At 35.3% G+C, this 19,212-nt stretch overlaps 1 pseudogene; it reads left to right on the top strand.

The window, feature by feature from the left end:
- Nucleotides 1-19,212, top strand: part of LOC109100695 — a 78,553-nt pseudogene that overhangs the window by 29,542 nt on the left and 29,799 nt on the right.

The raw sequence follows: 19,212 nt of genomic DNA, 5'->3' as shown, positions 1-19,212 counted from the left end.
CTGTAGAGAAACACTTAAGAACCTTTATTAAGACAGCCGTAGATATACTAATAAAGCTGCAGTACTAATAAAGAAGGAATCAGATATAGTTAGAGAATTAAAAGTGGAGGAACAGAACATTTGAGTGATCAAACTCAAAAGGATTCAGAGAATTTCATCTCCATTTTCCCCATGCATTTATGCATGTGTTTTTCTGAATGTGCATACATGACAATGTGCATGTTTATATTGTGCATACTGTTTATATTTATCAGCAGAGAGTGTTTTTTATGAAAGCTGATGGCCTCTGACACAGCTGCTGTTGAAATGTCACACTCAGCTGGCCCCCAGTGAATTGTCTCCCAAACCTGACAAAAACCACAATCTTAACAGGACACTTGTTGAGTTGGCTGGTGTTAATGATAGTGTGCAATGTGTTAGACCCCCACTGAGCACTGTAAAACCAAGGGCATTTATCAAGATGACAGTGCAAATGATCAACACTAAAAATAATTATAATAATCTTTATAAATTATAATATCTAATAATATTTTAATAATTTTATATTGTTTTATTACTCAATTATCAAATGGTTTTTCTTGTTTTTAGCAACAATGCTGTTTGTTAGATTTGTCTAAAACTGGAAAACAAATTATTAGTGATAAATGAAAAAAATAAACATAACAAAGACCAAGAAAATTATTTTGCAGTTTATTAATGTTTTTATGTACCTTTGAAAGTTAAACAAACTGAAACATTTGAACTCACAAAAAAAAAGTTTGCTCCTAATAAAATGCTACAATGTGTGTGCGACTGTCTGTCATTGGGATTGATGTGCAGCTGTCAGATGTTTTTCTATGAACTGGAGACTGTTCTGTCTTTGTGTCCCCTGTGGGCCACATGTCCCTGTTTATTGGCTATTCTGGTCTCTTGACTTGTGTTGTGTAATACCTGCTCTTTCTGGCATGTATTAATGGGATATATAAATGAAAGTTCATTAAGTCCTTCACGTATCGTTTTCAAACTTGTATGACTTTTTTTTTTCCCAAAATGAAATGATTAAGAAGCTCTTTACCATACAATTTCCCAATTATACAGTGACCAAGGCAGCTCTTATTGCTTATATGCCTATTAAATATTTAAATATTTAATAATTGTTCTTGTGTATGGAATTTTGGTAACCAGTGCCCTGTACCACCTGTACAATGAGGTTGTGGCCTGCACTACAAAAATACTTTTCTTAATTAATATTTTTGTCTTAATTTCTTTTAAAATTAATAAATTTAAATGAAAAATTAATTTATTTGACAAGCACAACTGAATAAGATATTAAGACTTCATATCTTAAAGTTTTTTTTTTTTTTTTCCAGCAAATTGTTTTTTAAACATAAACCTCAATAGAAAAGTATTTAGTTTATTTATCACTATCTATAGTGTGGTTAAAAGAAAGATGATTGAACGAAATATACATTTACTGAAAAGCAAAATTGCATAATATTAAGTATTAAGAATTAACACTTACAAAAAACTGTAAACCTAAATTTAAACTTAAATTCTTAAAATATAAAAATAGAGTTTTAAAAAACTAAAATCTTTCTAAAATCTTTTTCAATATATGTTATCTGTAAGACATACAGTATATGGTGTGGTTGTGTTTGTTCCTCACTAAAATCTATTGTATATTATCTTCAATTCTTTCAATTCTTTTTGGAAACTTGACAGCCATTATATTTGAACACTGTATAGTTTTTGTGTGTGGAAAAGAGCAATATGAATATACTGATATATATATATATATATATATATATATATATATATATATATATATATATATATATATATATATATACTGGTATATAGCTTTTGTGTTGCACAAAATAAAGAAAGTTATATCAGTTTGAAACAATGTGAAGGTGAATGAGTGATGACAGAAATCTCAAGTGAGCTATTCCTTTAATCATTTCACACAAAGGTTTTTCTGAAAGTGCATATTAGGACATGTCAGTTGTTGTTATAGAACACTTTTTTTTTTAGCATCTTGATATGACATTCTTCCCGCATACATCTGCTGTTCCGTTCATACTAATTAGTTTGATGCGTTCAGTGTGTGCTGCTGTTCAGATCTAATATCTGTAAATGGGTCTCTTGAATCCTAAAGTCCATCTCTGGGCTTATTATATGCATGCGCAAGCGTTTGGCATGAAGTGAAACGTCTGCCTCTGTCTTTCTGACTTAGGATCCCATTGCAGACTCTTCTGCAGTGGGCCACTTGCCAGCTGCGGCCCACTCTCAACGCAACGCCACACGTGCGGAGGACTCGATGTTGCCTGTAAGTTCGCTCTCCTTTCTTGGGTTGTTTAAGGCTCTTCTGTCCCATTTTCTCATTTGTACAACAGTTCGGTAACCTCTCTCCTATTCAATGTTGAGCAGAGATGCACTAATGGCTCTCTAATTTATGCTAATGTTGCTCTGAATGCTGCACCCCTTAGTGTGTTTGTTTATCTAAAGTGATTTTAGATGCGAGTCAATTCAAATTAGACAGCACAAGCTTCATTCCCCATACCCTGACACACACAACCACACGCAGCATGTTTCACCAATAGGCATTAATGTTTCTCTCTTCCATTATCCCATGATACAACTGTGGGGTCGTCACATCTAACTGAACATTTATGAGCACTCATAACCTCTGATGTTCACACCCGATAGCTACTCATCTGTTTGGCCTCAAAGACAAAGACAAAAAACTTTATGGTTTACTAAACGCTACATAAGCACAGTTGCAAATTAGATATAGACCCTCAAAATGATAAATTACTTGGGAAAGTATCCATTAGGAGCTGCTCCGCCTGGGGAGTTGACTGTGTTGCCAAAATTAGCATAGTTTTTTTTTTTTTTGCTATAGCGTAATAAAAGCCTTAGGATTTCATGCAATATTGCAGAATGAACACATCTATTTTTACCTTCCTTCATCCGTGTCAGTGTCTAGGGAAAATTGCTCCTTTCAGGAACATAAAGCATGTTTGAGAAATTAGCCTTTTGATTATGTGACGGCTGGAACAAAAAAGCAGAAATCCTCAGTGGAGCAAATGCTAATTAAACCTGTGAGGTACACATCACGGCCACTATTTATAAACAGTTCTGGGCTGACAGTCCAAGCTGTTGAGAATGCAACAATTAGGTATACTTACTTCTCACCCCCTCATTTTCGCTCTACCAGCATAAAAAGTGAATTCAATCAAGTGTCTGCGTAGAACAAATCATTACATTTTGTCCTCCAGATAACCTCACAGCTGTCCTCTATAAGACAAGAAACGTTCAGCTGTGAAACATGCAGGTTGAATCACAAAAATTGCATTAAAGAGTTTTTTTTGTGTATTAAATTCAATAAGAAATGGCTGATTTTCATGGTAAAATTTTAATGTTCTTCATTTACAAAGTTCTGTACATGCTCATGTCCTTTGTATGTTTATATTTATTATTAGTTTAAATATTTAAATTAATATATATTTATGCTTAATTTCCTGTATGGATGCACTATCAGCTGATATTAGAGCTTTGCTAATTTCTTTGTATCAATCGTTATACTCATTTCCTCTATTTTTACAATTATATTACCATTGTTTATTATCTAATGCTCATTTAAAGTCAATGTTAAAAACACTAATATTTTTAATACTGTTAAATTATGTAATCTTTAAGAGATCTCAAAATGAATATATATTTTTTATTCTGTACATTATAGTGTTGTGATGTCTAAATTCACTTGTAGCATTTAAGACTATTTTAGATTTTTTGCATTTTATTTTTATTTAGACAAAATAGTACAGAATTAGATTCAGCTATTGATTAAAAATAAATGATGAACATTACAATTTAAATTTCAAACTTAATATCCATTAAAAAAATAATTAACTTTTTTAAATTTCACATATATTTTTTTTTAAATGCTTTATTTTTTAAATTATTTAGGTAATATAGTATGGGAATTTAATGTTAGCGATTTGTCATTTAAAAAAGTATATTGTAAATGTATATTGGCTCATGCCGCTTGTGTGTTTATTAAATATTTATACTTAATATTTACTAATATTTATTAAATATTTAATAATGCATATTAATAAAGTAATTTTCAGCTGATATTAGAGCTTTAATTTATTCAATATTTAATTGTACCTACACTTTTCCTCTGTGTTTTACATTTAAAAACTTTTTTACAAGGAAAAAACCTATCAGCTATTGGTTGTATTGTTTAGAATTTTAATATTGGTGTGTTCCCAAATTTTGAGCAACACTGGACACGGTTCTTCATTTTCAGTGGTAGTGCACACAGTTGGGTCATGTGTTCTGATTCCTGATTCAGTTGGATATTGCATTGTGTGTAGAAACGCCTTTTAGCAAGCAAACTCCAGCAAATAAACCTCTGTAACTGTGAACCCTTAGATTGTAGTAAAACACCATATTAAGTCCATTCTACAGACCTCCCCCTACAATGCTTGCAGACCATGTCTGCATATTCTATGTAGGCCTTCCAATAAGTTAATGCCGTATTTTGTGTACGTTAAGCAAACTCTTACAAATATATGTTAATCAGAGTGGGCTTTTTCTTTAAAAGCCTATAATCTGCATTGGCCTGAAGTTGACAAGTAATGTTTAAGCTTTTGTTCAAAGGGATAGAGTGCAAGCGTGGGCGTAGCTGAGTGAAAGCATCCTCTTTATTTTGCTTTCAGAGCCAAAAAGACTATATTTATTCCACCCTTTAATGATACAGACTCCACAACATACATCCAAACTATAAACTGTAATCTTTCATAAGCTCAAAAGAATTTGCCTGATCAATAAAACAACTTTGTTCACTCATGAGATTAAAGATTCTCTTTGGATGTGGCGGATGGAGTGGTAGGATCAGTCGAGGAATCCCAGCTATCCATCCTCTCCTCCTCCTCTGACATGAAAGGTGTCAGATCAAAGTGGCTATAGGCTGAAAGAGCAGGTCTCTGGAGTTATATGACACCCATCAACCTGGAATTATTATTCATGTTCAAGTGAACATGGATGATCTCACCTTGAAATCTACTCCTGACTTTTTTTTAAAGTCATGAACTATGTTAACTAAGCCTTTCAAGTGCACCTTATCAATATAAAAACAATACATGCCAACATGAATATGTCTTTATGTTTCTAAGCATTTTCTTACACAACTGTTTTCTTTCCAGCTCGTTTTACATTGCACACAGAGAAGTATGTCACCAGCCAACACTACTCAATAATATGCTGCATTAAAGTAAAATGTAAAAAGTTATTTATTTATTTGTTTTGTCTGGATTTCTTTTAAAATACAGAAATGTATTTTGATACATACAATGACTTGAACATAACTCTTAAAGAATATGAATCATTTCTAAATTAAAATAAGCTTTGATCATTTTTTGGACATAAAGTGATACAACTGATTTCAGTCTCATTAAAAACTCCCATAAAAGGATTCAATTCTCCAAAAATAAATTCTTATTGTCTTGTTTGCCGTAATATTTTACTATTTTTTCTTATAAAAAGTACAACAGTTTTTTGAAAATATTGTCAAAATATTGTTTTGTTAAGATATGATAATGATAAGATAAAATTATAAATATTGTTCTATTTATTTTAGATTTGGGACGTTCACACCATATAATGATAACGACAGAGTAACAATATAGTTGCAATCATTTGTTGGAAGGATTTTTCCAACTGATAAACTGATAAAATAATAAAAAAAAATGTAGTAGATCTATACAGGTGGAGCTGGGGAAGGTGGAGGGTTTCTGAAGCGTATTTGAGTATTTGAATGTTGAGAAACAAGTTCATTGGCTGCTGATCAGTTGTGCCATGTGGATTTTTTCCCCAATATGTTTAAAACATGATTTGTGATGGAGTTCAGCTAGTGTTAACATGTTGTTACCATCTCTGATGATACATTCTCTTTTTCTTCGCCAGGGTCTCAGCAGCCTATTCAGTTCTTTGAAAGTGGTGCGTTTACTCCGTCTGGGTCGAGTGGCACGCAAACTGGACCACTATCTGGAATACGGTGCTGCTGTGTTAGTTTTACTGGTGTGTTGTGTCTTTGGCCTGGTGGCACATTGGCTGGCCTGCATCTGGTACAGCATTGGTGATTATGAGATCATCGATGAGGGCACCAACAACCTCAAGAGGGAGAGCTGGCTTTATCAGTTGGCTATCAGTATTGGCACACCATACCGCTACAATGCCAGTGGCTCTGGCCACTGGGAAGGCGGTCCCAGTAAGCACACACTCTACATATCATCTCTCTATTTCACCATGACAAGTCTCACCACCATTGGCTTTGGGAACATTGCACCTACCACAGACGGGGAGAAGATCTTCTCGGTGGCCATGATGATGGTGGGCTGTAAGTATCACTAAATGGTGTCCTTGCTTCGTGGATGCTTTACTAGACAGATTGAGCTTTAGGTGGTTGGTAAATGTTTGGGAGATTAGGGATGCACAATATATCGATGCCATTCCAGTTACTGACTGATATTAGAGTTTATATTGGTAGCACTCAATAATGTATATTTAAAGGAATAGTTCATCCAAAATTGAAAACATGTTAAAAATATATGCACAATAAGGCCATTCAAGATGCAGATGACTTTGTTTCTTCATCAGAACAGATTTGGAGAAATTTAGCATTACTACACTTGCTCACCAATGGATCCTCTGCAGTGAATTAATACCATCATAATAATCTTCTAAACAACTGGTAAAAACATCATAATAAATCATAATAAATAAACATGAAAAAAGTCAATAAATTAAAATATTATGGTAGTGAAAAAAGTCATGACATTTGCCTAGTATGGTAACCCATACTCAGAATTGGTGCTCTGCGTTTAACCCATCCAAGTGCATACACCCAAGGAGCAATGGGGGGGTGTACAGTGCCTTGCTCAAGGGCATTTCAGCCATGGGTATTGAGGGTGGAAGAGAGCGCTGCTCATTCACTCCCCACCAACCTACAACTCCTGCCAGCACCGAGACTCGAACCTGCGACCTTCTGCCCCAAAAGCTGTGTGTTTGTAAGAAACAAATCCATCATTAAGACATTTTAGCTTCAAACCATTCTGGCTAAAATATAAATTCTATATCCAGAATATTGCTTTTTGGGGTGAACTATTCCTTTCATTGTACGGACTTGCTTTTGCAGTAATCTAACATAATCTTTTACGTTTTTTGTTTCAACTGCTTACACACATTTTCAAAACTTTGCCTCTTTTTTTTTGCAAACTTTCAAAACACACAAATCCAAGAATTGCACACACAAAAATTCAAAACGCCTCACATCTCTTTGAAAATGAAGCACTGCATTCAAAACCTCACAAACACATCTCAAAAGCAAACATTTGCAAACAGCTTTGCCCATAATATTAATTCCTGTTAGATTTTTGTGTATTACATAAAGAATTGTGTGTTGTGTTTTTGCAAAAAGTGTTAAAAAAACTGTCAAACAGTAAATAATTATTAAATTATTAAATTATAAAAAATTTAAATAATTTTAATATTTTTTTTTTTATTTAGTCAAAACACTGTAGAAATTTGATGAATTTTTTACATTATTATCGTTATCATCCAAAACATGAAAATAATTAGCAGCTTTTTGTATCGCCAGAATTTTAATGTCAGTGTATCCTTTATGGTTTAAGCTGAACTTCAAGGTAGGGAATACACTTAAAATAGCATCAGAGTGTTTATTAAATTCTCGTCAATCAGGGCATATCACCAAACTTTAAGTGCTATTTAAAAGCATTGCAGACACATTAATAGTATCAATATAACATCACATAATTTGATATAAAACTATTTTCTACCTTTGCAGGATTTCTGTTTAGAAAAACATTTACATCATGTCCTAGTAAGACCTGCAATGCGCCGTTGAAAACATTTCCTGAAACTTCTCTCTTTAAGCTGTTACATTCAATCATAAATGAATAAACTTGTGCTTTAAACCTCCTGAACCCATTATGCCACTATTTGCTCTTCCTCACCTAATCACTTGTTATTTTTAGAATACCTTCTCCAAAGGTCATAAGTACTGTAGTAGCCAAGCAGTAGTGCAGGTCAGCTTTTGAGTTACTGAACAGTTCCATCAGTAATCCTCTACAGATCCACAGGGCTAGCAGATAGAATGAGCTACAGAAAATTGTAAGCTGTTGGTTGAAACGTAAGGTGAGCCACCCAGGAGGCTGAAAAACTGTCAGTGAGTAAACAGGGAACAGCGGCACAGCTAAATGCACAGTTTAGAAAGAGATACTGTATAGAGGGCAATACTTTTGTAAATTTAAATAGCAGTTAGATTATTGTACAAAGTGTAGTACAGTATGTAATTTTTTTCATGCTAAAATACTAAAAATGTGATTTTCTAAAATACTTCTTTATATTCTAGTTTAATATGCAGAGACAACTATGAGTCAGCCATTTGTAGGTCAACTTCGTGAGGAGTGTAAACACTGTGCTTTTCAAACATTACAGCAAAAAAATTATTTTCTAATGAGTATTCTTCTCTTGCTTTCCAGTAAAATATCTAAACATCCTTACAAGATGAGAAAAATAAATTGACTTAAAAAACATCTATCTATCTATCTATCTATCTATCTATCTATCTATCTATCTATCCGATCTATCTATCTATCTATCTATCTATCTATCTATCTATCTATCTATCTATCTATCTATCTATCTATCCATCCATCCATCCATCCATCCATCCATCCATCCATCCATCCATCCATCCATCTAGCCAACCAAACCAGCATTTTATTTATTTATAAAATGTATTAATGTTCTTTAGATTTCTTTCATTTTTTTTTATGCTGTGATTTCTGTTTATTTAAGCAGTGTGACACTTGTGACTCAATCAGTGGTGTGATTTTTCTTTTTTACACTTTCTATAAGTGTCACTATTAGCACAAGAAATTACACACTTCAGCTTTAAAAGTTTTAATTGGAAAGCTGACTAAAGGTAGTTTCATTTGGCAGACTCCAGCTTATAAAGCACAGGCTGGCTTCAGATCAGTTTTAGTTGGAGTGAGTCGCAGTGCTGATCATTTCCTGATGTGTAGTATCACAGTGCTTGCCGTTGATATATTGCTTTGTTGTTCTGCAGCGTTTTCTGTCATACTTCTGTCTGTCTGCACAAAATGACAGCAGATGGAGAGAAAGTCTTGTGTTGTTTGTGGATTTTATCTCACAGTGCTACAGTATGGTGCATTGGTGACGTATTCTGTTGTACTGCATTAGCCAAGTCCAGCTAATACTAAATTATGATGAAGCAGACATTTAGAATTAATGAACCATATGAATTCATAAAGACTAGCTGATTTACACAAACCGAGTTTAATTGCCTGTTCTTAGAGTCATATGTGTGCTAATCACGGATCTGTGGATGTACTTTTTGTGTGGTGGTGGTTGAATCAGTGTTTAATGCATTGTATGAATGGGACTGGATTTATATTATCTGTGGAATTAGCATTAGGTTAATCACCATGTTGTTAAAGCCAGCTGTGCTGATCAGGGCTTTTTGTTTTACTGAAACAGAGCTACAGTTTAGACTCTTGTTCTTGCTGGTGCATAAATTTGCTTTGTACTTCTTTTTTTTAAACATAAATCCTGGGCTTGTTAAGGTTCAGTGTATCATTGTGGGACTGAGAGAGGAGAGAGAGCAAGTACTACTGCTTCTGGGGCCCTTAAAGAGACAGCTGATGCAGAAATTAAAACTTCATTTCTCCTGTGGAATATGAAATGAGATATTTTCAAGATGCTTCGCATATATATGTTGTTTATAAGCTTATGATATAGTAATATGTTCTTATAAACCAGACACGTATAAAACCTGTTTGATTTATATACTTTCGTAGTATTTAGATTGTAGTATTAATATTGTGGAATTAGCTTTTTAATTTTAGTTTAAGTTTTAGTCATTTTAAAAAATAATTTTTAACTTAGATTTTTATTTTAATTTCAGATTTCACTATTTTAGTACTTCAGCCAACACTGATTTTATTTCAGTTATTTGCCAAGGCAACATTTGTAATGTTTGTTTACATTTTTCACGTTTACATTTTTGTAAAAAAACAATCTGAATGAATCCGATTTTTAATCGGATCAATCAGTTATTTAGCTAAAAAGAAGCATTCGTATACAGGTCCAGTTCTCAGGTCGTTTTTTTTCTTCCTTTAAACTGCTGTTGTATATAAAAGTGCTTTGTATTTCCAACATGATCCTTTCATGTTCCTAAGCAAAACATCAAATGGGTTTGGAACCACATGAGAATGAGAAAATTACAGTTTTTTCCTTTTTGGGAGAACTATTCCTTTAAGAGTTGGCTGAACTGATTAATAAAACATACATACATTACATAACAAATTGCCCACATTGTCCACATCTCCCAGTCTTTGTCTCGCTCATTCTCTTGAGTAGGGTGTAAGACAAATGCGAGCGCTGTAGTTCAGAAGACTCCGAGCAACATAACATTTCAATTCCTGTCTAGGTTAAGACTTATGGTGTGTGCTGAGTAAGGAAACTGATGCTCTGTGCATCAGGACTCCTCGGGCGCCAAGCTGTCATGTGACCACAGTCTCATAGGGCGTTGAATCTTCCGATAAAACCTTGTCCATTCTTTGGCACTTGACCAGAGTGCTACTGCAGTACAGTTCAGTCAGCAGTAAGTGGTGGTCTCACCCAAGGGTTTTCCAAAGGTTTTATGTGTTCCTGGTACAGCGATATGATAGTTTCTTTCATCTCATAGAACTCAGCAGTAGCTGTAATGACCCTGCGTGGCTCGTTTCGAGCTATCTTTGAGCATCAACAGTTATAGGGGACTGTTACAGTCAGCACAGGGGAGACATTTGCCTTCAGTGAGGCAGACATTATCAGAAGAACCAGATCTATGTCTAATGGAATCACATCTTGTAAAGTGCCATTATAGTCAGCAAGTGTCTGTGCATTCTCAGAATGTCAACAAACAACAGGATCGCATCTGTTAACAACTCCCCAGTAAATATGAGTATGCATATGAAAAAAAATGGTAAATGTTACATTGCTTGTCTTTGTTTCATTTCATGAGTATGCATAAAGATTCAGAAGCTTCGGTATCTTTTGCAGTTTCTTAATCTCGTAATGTAAATATTTCATAAAGTTGATTATGAGGATCCTTGTGAAAAAAGGGCACTTAACTGTAACATTATTGTAATTGTTTTAACATTTTCATGTTTTCTTAACACACTAATAAGCTTTTTTTGAAATTGCAAATGTTAATAGAAATGACATTAAAATATATTTTAGCTTAGCATTACAATTTCATAGCAAGTTAAAACTAATTCCATTTAATATAAATGTAAAACTATACTATGTTTTCATTAAATTGTAATTAACATGCAGTTAAGTGTAAGAAAACATTACATTAAGTTTTCTCTTACAGCAAGTATATTATTTTTAAAGTATGTCCATAGTAAGTACTCTTTTAAAAGTATGCTAAAGTGTACTTTTTTTTTTGAGGGCATTTATAAATAATAAAGACAGTAAGATTACGGTTAGATTTGTAAGATTGGTTTCTGCAGCCAGCTATACATTTTTAAGGAGACTTACATCAGTCTATGACGGCTATATTGTTAGACAGTTTGAATGTGTTTGCGTATGACAAGATGTCCTGAAACACCCCCACCGAGAAAGTCATTTTCCGACTCACTCAGTTGCAACCCAGTGTTGTTCTGGATGTCTTTTCTTCATTGCCTTCATATGTCAATAAGCAGCAGTATTCACAAATAAAGTTGACGTGTTAACTTGTTCAGTCAGTGGGCAATACATTGATGCATTCCTGCATTTGTGAAGTTATTGATCTGCCGTCTCTGATTAGATGCGGACTGTGCCTGAGGATTATGGCTGTTCAGATGCTGAACCAGCTCTTCCTTTTCATGTTCTTCTGATAATATCAGTGCTTCTAAAAAATTTTAATCAAATTTAATGACATATGAAATAACCAGCATTTCATTATTATGGAATTTAAATAGGTTACAAGACACAGTCTAGTTTTTTTTTTAAATTTATTATATAATTGTGCTACAATAATAACAAGTTGTATTTATAGCCCTGCTCTCAGTGCACACCTATAGCAAAAAGCTCATTCTTCTATTTGAAGGGACCGTCAAAACCAAAGATTTTTGTATCCTGGTGTATAATCTACTCTAATGAGTCTTCTCTCTCATATGCACACCTCTGACAATCATCTGCCCCTGTTCTCTGCCAAGACATTCTGGGTTTGACCCCCATATTCAAATGTCAAATCAGTCTTTTTTTTCCTCCTGCTGCAAGTCTTGGGAAATAAGAAAACTAGATCCGCCCATAATGTCTTACAGCAAACAGGGACAGTGGCTGACATGTATTATGCAATGCGCTATCATTATGTGCAGCATTTAAGTAGGAGGTAGAATGTGTCAGGAGTTTAAGGTCCAGAGCGGTTTATTGATCTCCCAGTCCATTCAAATGACAGGTATATTGAACTCATACAATCAATGCTGGTACAGAAAACAGTATAAATAGCTGAATTTGTTGTCAAACTGTCGTGTCTAAATTTAGGAAAAGCATAATGCATGTATAATTGCATTAATTTGAGTATAAATTCTCTGACACACTATTTTTTTGGAGGCCTCTTGGTGTGTTTCCCCAGTCACCTTTATTGGTCCACCAATATACCAGCGTATTAATCAAGCCTGACTCACAATTGGCGCAGGAGACTTCATAATTCCCTGGTTAGGTCAAGATAATATTGTGAACTATAAGGGTGTAGGCGTCAATAGATTTCCTTTGTGTTTACTGCCTAATGAGTTGGAAAATGTTTGCACTTAAAAGGTGGGGTTGATTGAAAATGAGTAAAAAACCAGCATTGCACTACTGGGAGACAGATGTGGAAAATGTGAGTAATAGACACTGTTGTGGTGCATCTTCAGCTTTAGGGGACTGAGTGCCTCTCTGAGGTGCTGTATTGATTGTCGCAATGTAGAGAGAGGAGGAGGTTACTTAATGCAGTAGCGAGAAGGAGGGTTAGTTTCGGGGAAGATAGAAAACCTGTTGTAATCCCTCTGTTGTTGTAAAGCTGAGAGAGATCACTGACCTCACTACTGAGAAAGAGAGAGCGCTCTTTGATAAATGCATACTGTAAATGTCAACTTGACCAATATTAACATTATGCATTTTTTCTGACTATGAATGATATTATTTTTCAAATTATTTTTTTGTTTTAAATGATAGATGACTAAAATATGTACAAGGACAAGAATGAATCAAATATAGGGCGTGTGCGAATAATGACACAAAGTGATATCTCTATATTTTTCTGGCCATTTGGTGATAACGATAATAAGACGATCTTTTGCTGATCTTGTTATTGTGCAGGTGATTGGGACAGGTTTAATACTGCCATGGGACAGATGATGAATCCCAAACCTTGTTACAGTTCTTATTATTTGGTGTAGGTTGTTAGTTTGAAGGGGTAACCGAAATGAAACTTTTCCAATAAGTTTTAAATTTAATCCATTTTTTTCTAGACTAATTAAATGTATGCAATCAGCTTGTGTCAAATTCTTAAATTTAATCAATACAGTTAATAGTAAGATAATATAGGTTCTGTTGTATGCAATAGTAATATGGAAATGGATTCTGGGGAAATATGACTTAAAAATATAAAGCTAAAATCGTCAGTAGTGTCGGCGGCAAATCACTGCATGAGTGAAGTCCGGTTGGGTCATTCATTCAAATGATCCTTTCAAATGGCGGTGGGATTGATTCAGTACCACAAACAGCTTGCTGTGGCACTTTGATATATCAGAGTGATATATCAGCTTTATATATAAATATAAAGAACTTAAAAAGTCATCTGCAGCATTTTAACCACCCATATCTTGCAATTGTGGGGGGAATACTAAAAGTATTTTAATAGGACTAAATCCACGTAGTGAAAGAGTGAACTTTCAATGCTGCTCCCTTAGTAGTCTAACCTACATCTATGTCTATATGGGCCCTCTCTGGGCGTTATCAGGGGTGTTTTCCATGGATGAGGCAAAGGAGGGTACTCTCCTCACAAAATTGGATGAGATTAAAATCTAAAGAAAACACACCCAAATATGTACAAATAGGAACATTTAAAAATGTAATAAGTTTTATTGAGTATGTCCAGTTAGATACCAGGGAAACTTACAGCGGGAATTCCGCTTCTCTCTCACCTCCAATGAACCTACCGAGTTTTAACTAGACACTCTAAAGCATGGCAATGAGTTTATAGGTGAGTAATTGAGAACGATAATGGGGGCAGGGGGAAAAGTCATGTAAGAAGAGGCAATGCCCTTTCATTCCCGCAATCTGATTAGTGATATGACTGGTTTTGTATTGGCTGTGATTGGTTTCATTGCATAAATCTCACCTCTTGTGTTTGTGTGGCATTCCGCATTCCCTGATCAGTCTGAAATGAACAATTTATCTGTATTAATGGGGAAACTATTTAAAAAAAGTAAGTAAAAAACTCCGGACCCTTATTTATTAAACCACTTTGGTTACATCAATATAATAAGAACTGGAAATGGCCTGACAACATGAATCGGTGGGAGTCAGTTAGAAGTTTTTAGTGAGTAATTCAGCTTGATAAAAATTTCCTACTTTAAGTAAATTAATACTACAGTAAACTTATATTTAGACATTTCCTTGGTATAATTTATGTATATCATGAAGTGGAGAGTGTTCTTTGATTTGAGTGAAGTAATAGTAATGGTTCATGTATAATTACTGTATATATTTTATGAACGTTTGTTAAATGGAACCTCCTGTCTAGGGGACTGCGGGTGGAACTTAGCAATTTTTGCTCTAACCTGGCACCCGACATCTCTTCGTTCTTAGACTAATGTTTTTTGTGGCATTGTCCCTGATTAAAATCAGAATAAAAATACATTCATTCATGCATTCACTTCAAAATTAAACGTGTAGGTATAAAACTAGTCAGAACAATTGCCACATGGAATGCAATTCCATCTATGGTTAAATTCAAACACTGGTATTTACAATTATGTGTGTCATTTGGGTCACTTTGGATTGTGGCATTTCTTCATGAGTTTAGTTAATTTTCTGACCCTCTTGTGGACCTTATAATCTTCACTTAAGTGACAACCCTACAGATTGACTGCGTGAATGTGGCGCTCGCCTCAATAGCAAACCCTGGAAATCTCCACATGTTGACCAGCACACAGGAGTCACAGTCTGCATCCTGTATGACCCTGTGTAAGAAATGTACTGTCAAACACCTCTGCTTTTTTGACTCACTATCATAGCCAGGTGCCATCAACTTGGGTCATGAAGATTCCGGGTAATGCCCACAGTATGACGTTATCATGGATGCCGTGGACATTGTTTGTATTACTTAACAATCCGTATCACTAATAACTATTTAAGAACCAAAATGTGTTGTGTCCTGCTTAATCTCGGCATTATTCAAAAGAAGCAAGGGGAGGAAGGGGAGATATAAAATGATAGTGGGCCGAAATAAAACCGTGGATGAGGAAGAAAGAGACAAAGAGTGATGGACAGGACGGCAGAAATGGTTGTCTCCTTCAGGCACTTGTAGTAATTGCTGAACCTTACCGCATCTATCCCTGTGTTTTTGGTTTAAGGCATCTACCCGCATGTTGGGCTGATGCTGGGAACTGCTGAGCCCGAGTTTATTCCTGGCCAAGCACAAGGGAGCATTACATTAACTTACAATTACTGACTCACTCTGGGCTCAGTCTATCGCCCTCATAAGGGCTGAAAAATGACCTCGGCCGCCTGATGAATTGTGATGCAGGACAGAAAGATGGTTTGGGGGTTGATTCACTAAACACTTTGCATCATTTATTGCTGTATTTCAGCACAAAAAAAAACATGGATTTTATTTCAGTAACTACTCATAGTCCGACACATACTTGAAATATCTTCCGACTTAATTAGGCATCAGCAGTGTTTGTACGTGTTCATCCATGAGCGGCCATTTTTTTCATGGCATGCAGATACGTACAGTAATCAATAGTCAGTCAAACCAATTAAAGATGTCCAACATGGTAGGTTTTATTACACTCACATTGTTTTTGGCTCTGCGGAATTTATGCTAGCCATAGCACAAATTTTCCTTTCTCCAATAGTTTTGAAGTATATCGTTAATTGATAGCTCACTTTACCCCTTAAATCTCTCGCCAACCCATTAACCCTCTAGCCGGGATTGATCCACATCTTTTCCTTGTCGCCAGACCCAACTCTTCTACTGTTACTATAGTTGTAAACAACCAACGACTACAACCGAACAACATGTGTACAGTAATGGAGCACCATCCTCCACCCTCCCCTCCGTGATTGTGACAGATTTTAATAAATGATCCTGTCGTTCAGTCTTTCTCTTGTTTGTGTTACTGTGATTTTTTACATAATTCCTTTACTGAGCCAATCGCCTATTCTTCACCTAAAGCTAAATAAAGACCCCCGTAAATATAATATGATTATTGAAATATGACATTCATTTATTTACACAGACAGCAGACAATATGGAGAACTGAAAGTGACAAGCCCTGTATGAATGACCTGACTGTGACCGTGCATTAAATAAGCTTAGTACCCGTTAGCTCAAGACTCGTTTATATAATGCAGAAAAATCAATGTCGGTCTTGGTTTTCACATTTGTCCTTTGGGGAAACAAAACAAAAGAAAAAACATTACTTATGTTGATTCCAGCCACATATATATATATATATATATATATATATATATATATAATATACTGACTTGATCAAATCTCTGTTAACCTCTGCCTTCCATACGGTGCTCTGTCCCCCTCAGACTGATCATTACTGCAGAACCGTCTGTGAGGAACAGCCCTATCTCCTCTTGAATAAATCCATGGGTCAGGGGAGATCTCTGGATGGTGAAACTCATCATGATTTTAGTCCTGAAAGAATGCAAATATTAATCCTAACTTAGCAACACATGCGTCACGTGTTATTCAGCGACTATCTTTACCGCAATCAAGTAGAATCAGCTAGTCTGTACCGTCTTGATTACATCTAGTGAGTGAGAGGAGTGCCTGCCACGTGTTGTGAAAGCAGTCACGTCCGAGAGTTTCAGAGTTGTTTGCTTTCATGATTCCACCATAATGGCAAACAGTATTATAAATGAATATGTTAAGCAGACGAGTAGTAACAGAATGGCGTTTTGACCGCAGATAATGAGCGCGAAAATATCTCATCACAGATCACATGCAATTCTATTGCTTTAAGAGCAGCAGTCTTTGAGATCAATTTTTGAAGGAACCAAGAATGGATTTGAACATACGTCATTAAGTGCGGAGAGTTGATCTTCTGGAGAAGTGCTCTTCTGTTCTCCCCTCGCGTTATTTCCGTCTTTTAAGTTCAATCTATGTAGGTTGAGGGTTGTACGAGATACATATTATGGTAGACACTGTGGTGCTTGCAATTGCGTATGTTTGGTGGATTATTACTCGCATTGATGGGGAGTAAGATAGGTGAGTAACAACGGGGCTCCGTTAGTATTTGTTTTCGATACAGATAGTGATCAAAGGAGTTCACTCAGCTGCATTGGTAATGTCGGAAGGCTCATTTCATAGTTTTTCCTTTCATTTGGCCTTGTGTATCGTGCTAGACGCAGCTATAAATAAATGTAATGTTTGACTTTCTGTACTTTTAAGGCCCCAAATCAGCACTATTGAATAATATTGAATCAATCAAGTCTTTTCCTTTCTTTTTTGCATGAGATGTGTGCATAGATTTATAGAGGTGTTTCAGGGAGCACAATTTGCAGAATAGATAGAAACTACAGATAAATAAACAGGTAGATAGGTTGGTAGGTAGGTAAGTAGATAGATACTGTAGATAGTTAGACAGACACACACTGTAGGTAGGTAGATATTATAGATACGACAGCTAGGTAGATAGACAGACAGGTATAAGTACATAGGTACTAGGTAGATACTATAGATCTAGATTTGGACAGGTAGGTAGGTAGATACCATAGATAGGTAGATAGAAAGACAGATGAATAGGTAGGTAGATACTGTAGATAGATAGACAGACAGATAGTTAAGGAGGCAGATAGACAGGCGGGTAGATAGATAGATAGATAGATAGATAGATAGATAGATAGATAGATAGATAGATAGATAGATAGATAGATAGATAGATAGATAGATAGATGCTCAGTTTTGGGGAGTTAAAACTAGTTACATGTAATGGGATTACATGATTTAATTACAAAAATAAATGTAACTGTAATCTATTACAATATTAATATGTTGCGTTATCTGTGTTTGATGTGCACGATGCCTCCTGCCATTTAAATGCCTTTTAGTAAAGTGATGCTATTCTGATGCTTTTGATTGGTTCATTTGTTCAAAATTTAGAAAAGTGATCAAATCAGTAATCAGTTACATTACTTTAATAAAGTTATCTTAGGCAGAGTTTGGGGGGGGGGGGGGGGGGGGGGGGGGGCTTTTGGCTTAGATGAGAGCCTATCACGATTTTGTCTGAGCTATGAATAAAATTTAAGACTATTTTAAAGAATCCTATTTTTCTCATTTATTATTTTTTATTATCTTGTCTATTTTAGTGGATATGAATTAGGAAATTTTGGGCCTTAATTATTTTCAATTAATTTTTACAGCCCCTTATCCTCGGTGAGTCGGCCGAACCCCCCTCAGATTTTCCCAATAGTCAGGCAGGGAGGGGGAGCACTTATTTTCATTATTTTATTTCCGCACTGTTTCAGCAAAGTACACACCTGAATAATGGAAAATTGGATTTTTTTTTTTTTTTAATAAAAATAAATAATAACTGTTAAAACGATTTGTAAAAAATGCAGTGGGAGTAGAAATCTGATCACTGAGGGCTCCAGATGCTGGGCCAAGGCGCGCATTATCACCTGAGTGGTGGCGCCGTTGGAAGTGTGACATGTGGCACGAGCAGCTATTCAGTTGCACTAGAAGGGAGAGATGCATTCCCGTCTACTAATTCATGTTACACAGTAGGCTTACAGATTTCACCTCAGGTTTGTTATTGGCCTGAATATGGAATGCTTGTTAGAGGGTGGGTCGGATAGCCACTCAATCACTCTTGAGAAACTAATAAGGCGTAGGAGTAAGGACAAATATCCAAGACA

The sequence above is a fragment of the Cyprinus carpio genome, chromosome B20 (assembly GCF_018340385.1).
Source record: "Cyprinus carpio isolate SPL01 chromosome B20, ASM1834038v1, whole genome shotgun sequence".
NCBI lineage: Eukaryota > Metazoa > Chordata > Actinopteri > Cypriniformes > Cyprinidae > Cyprinus > Cyprinus carpio.
This window is presented reverse-complemented; position numbering and strand designations above follow the sequence as displayed.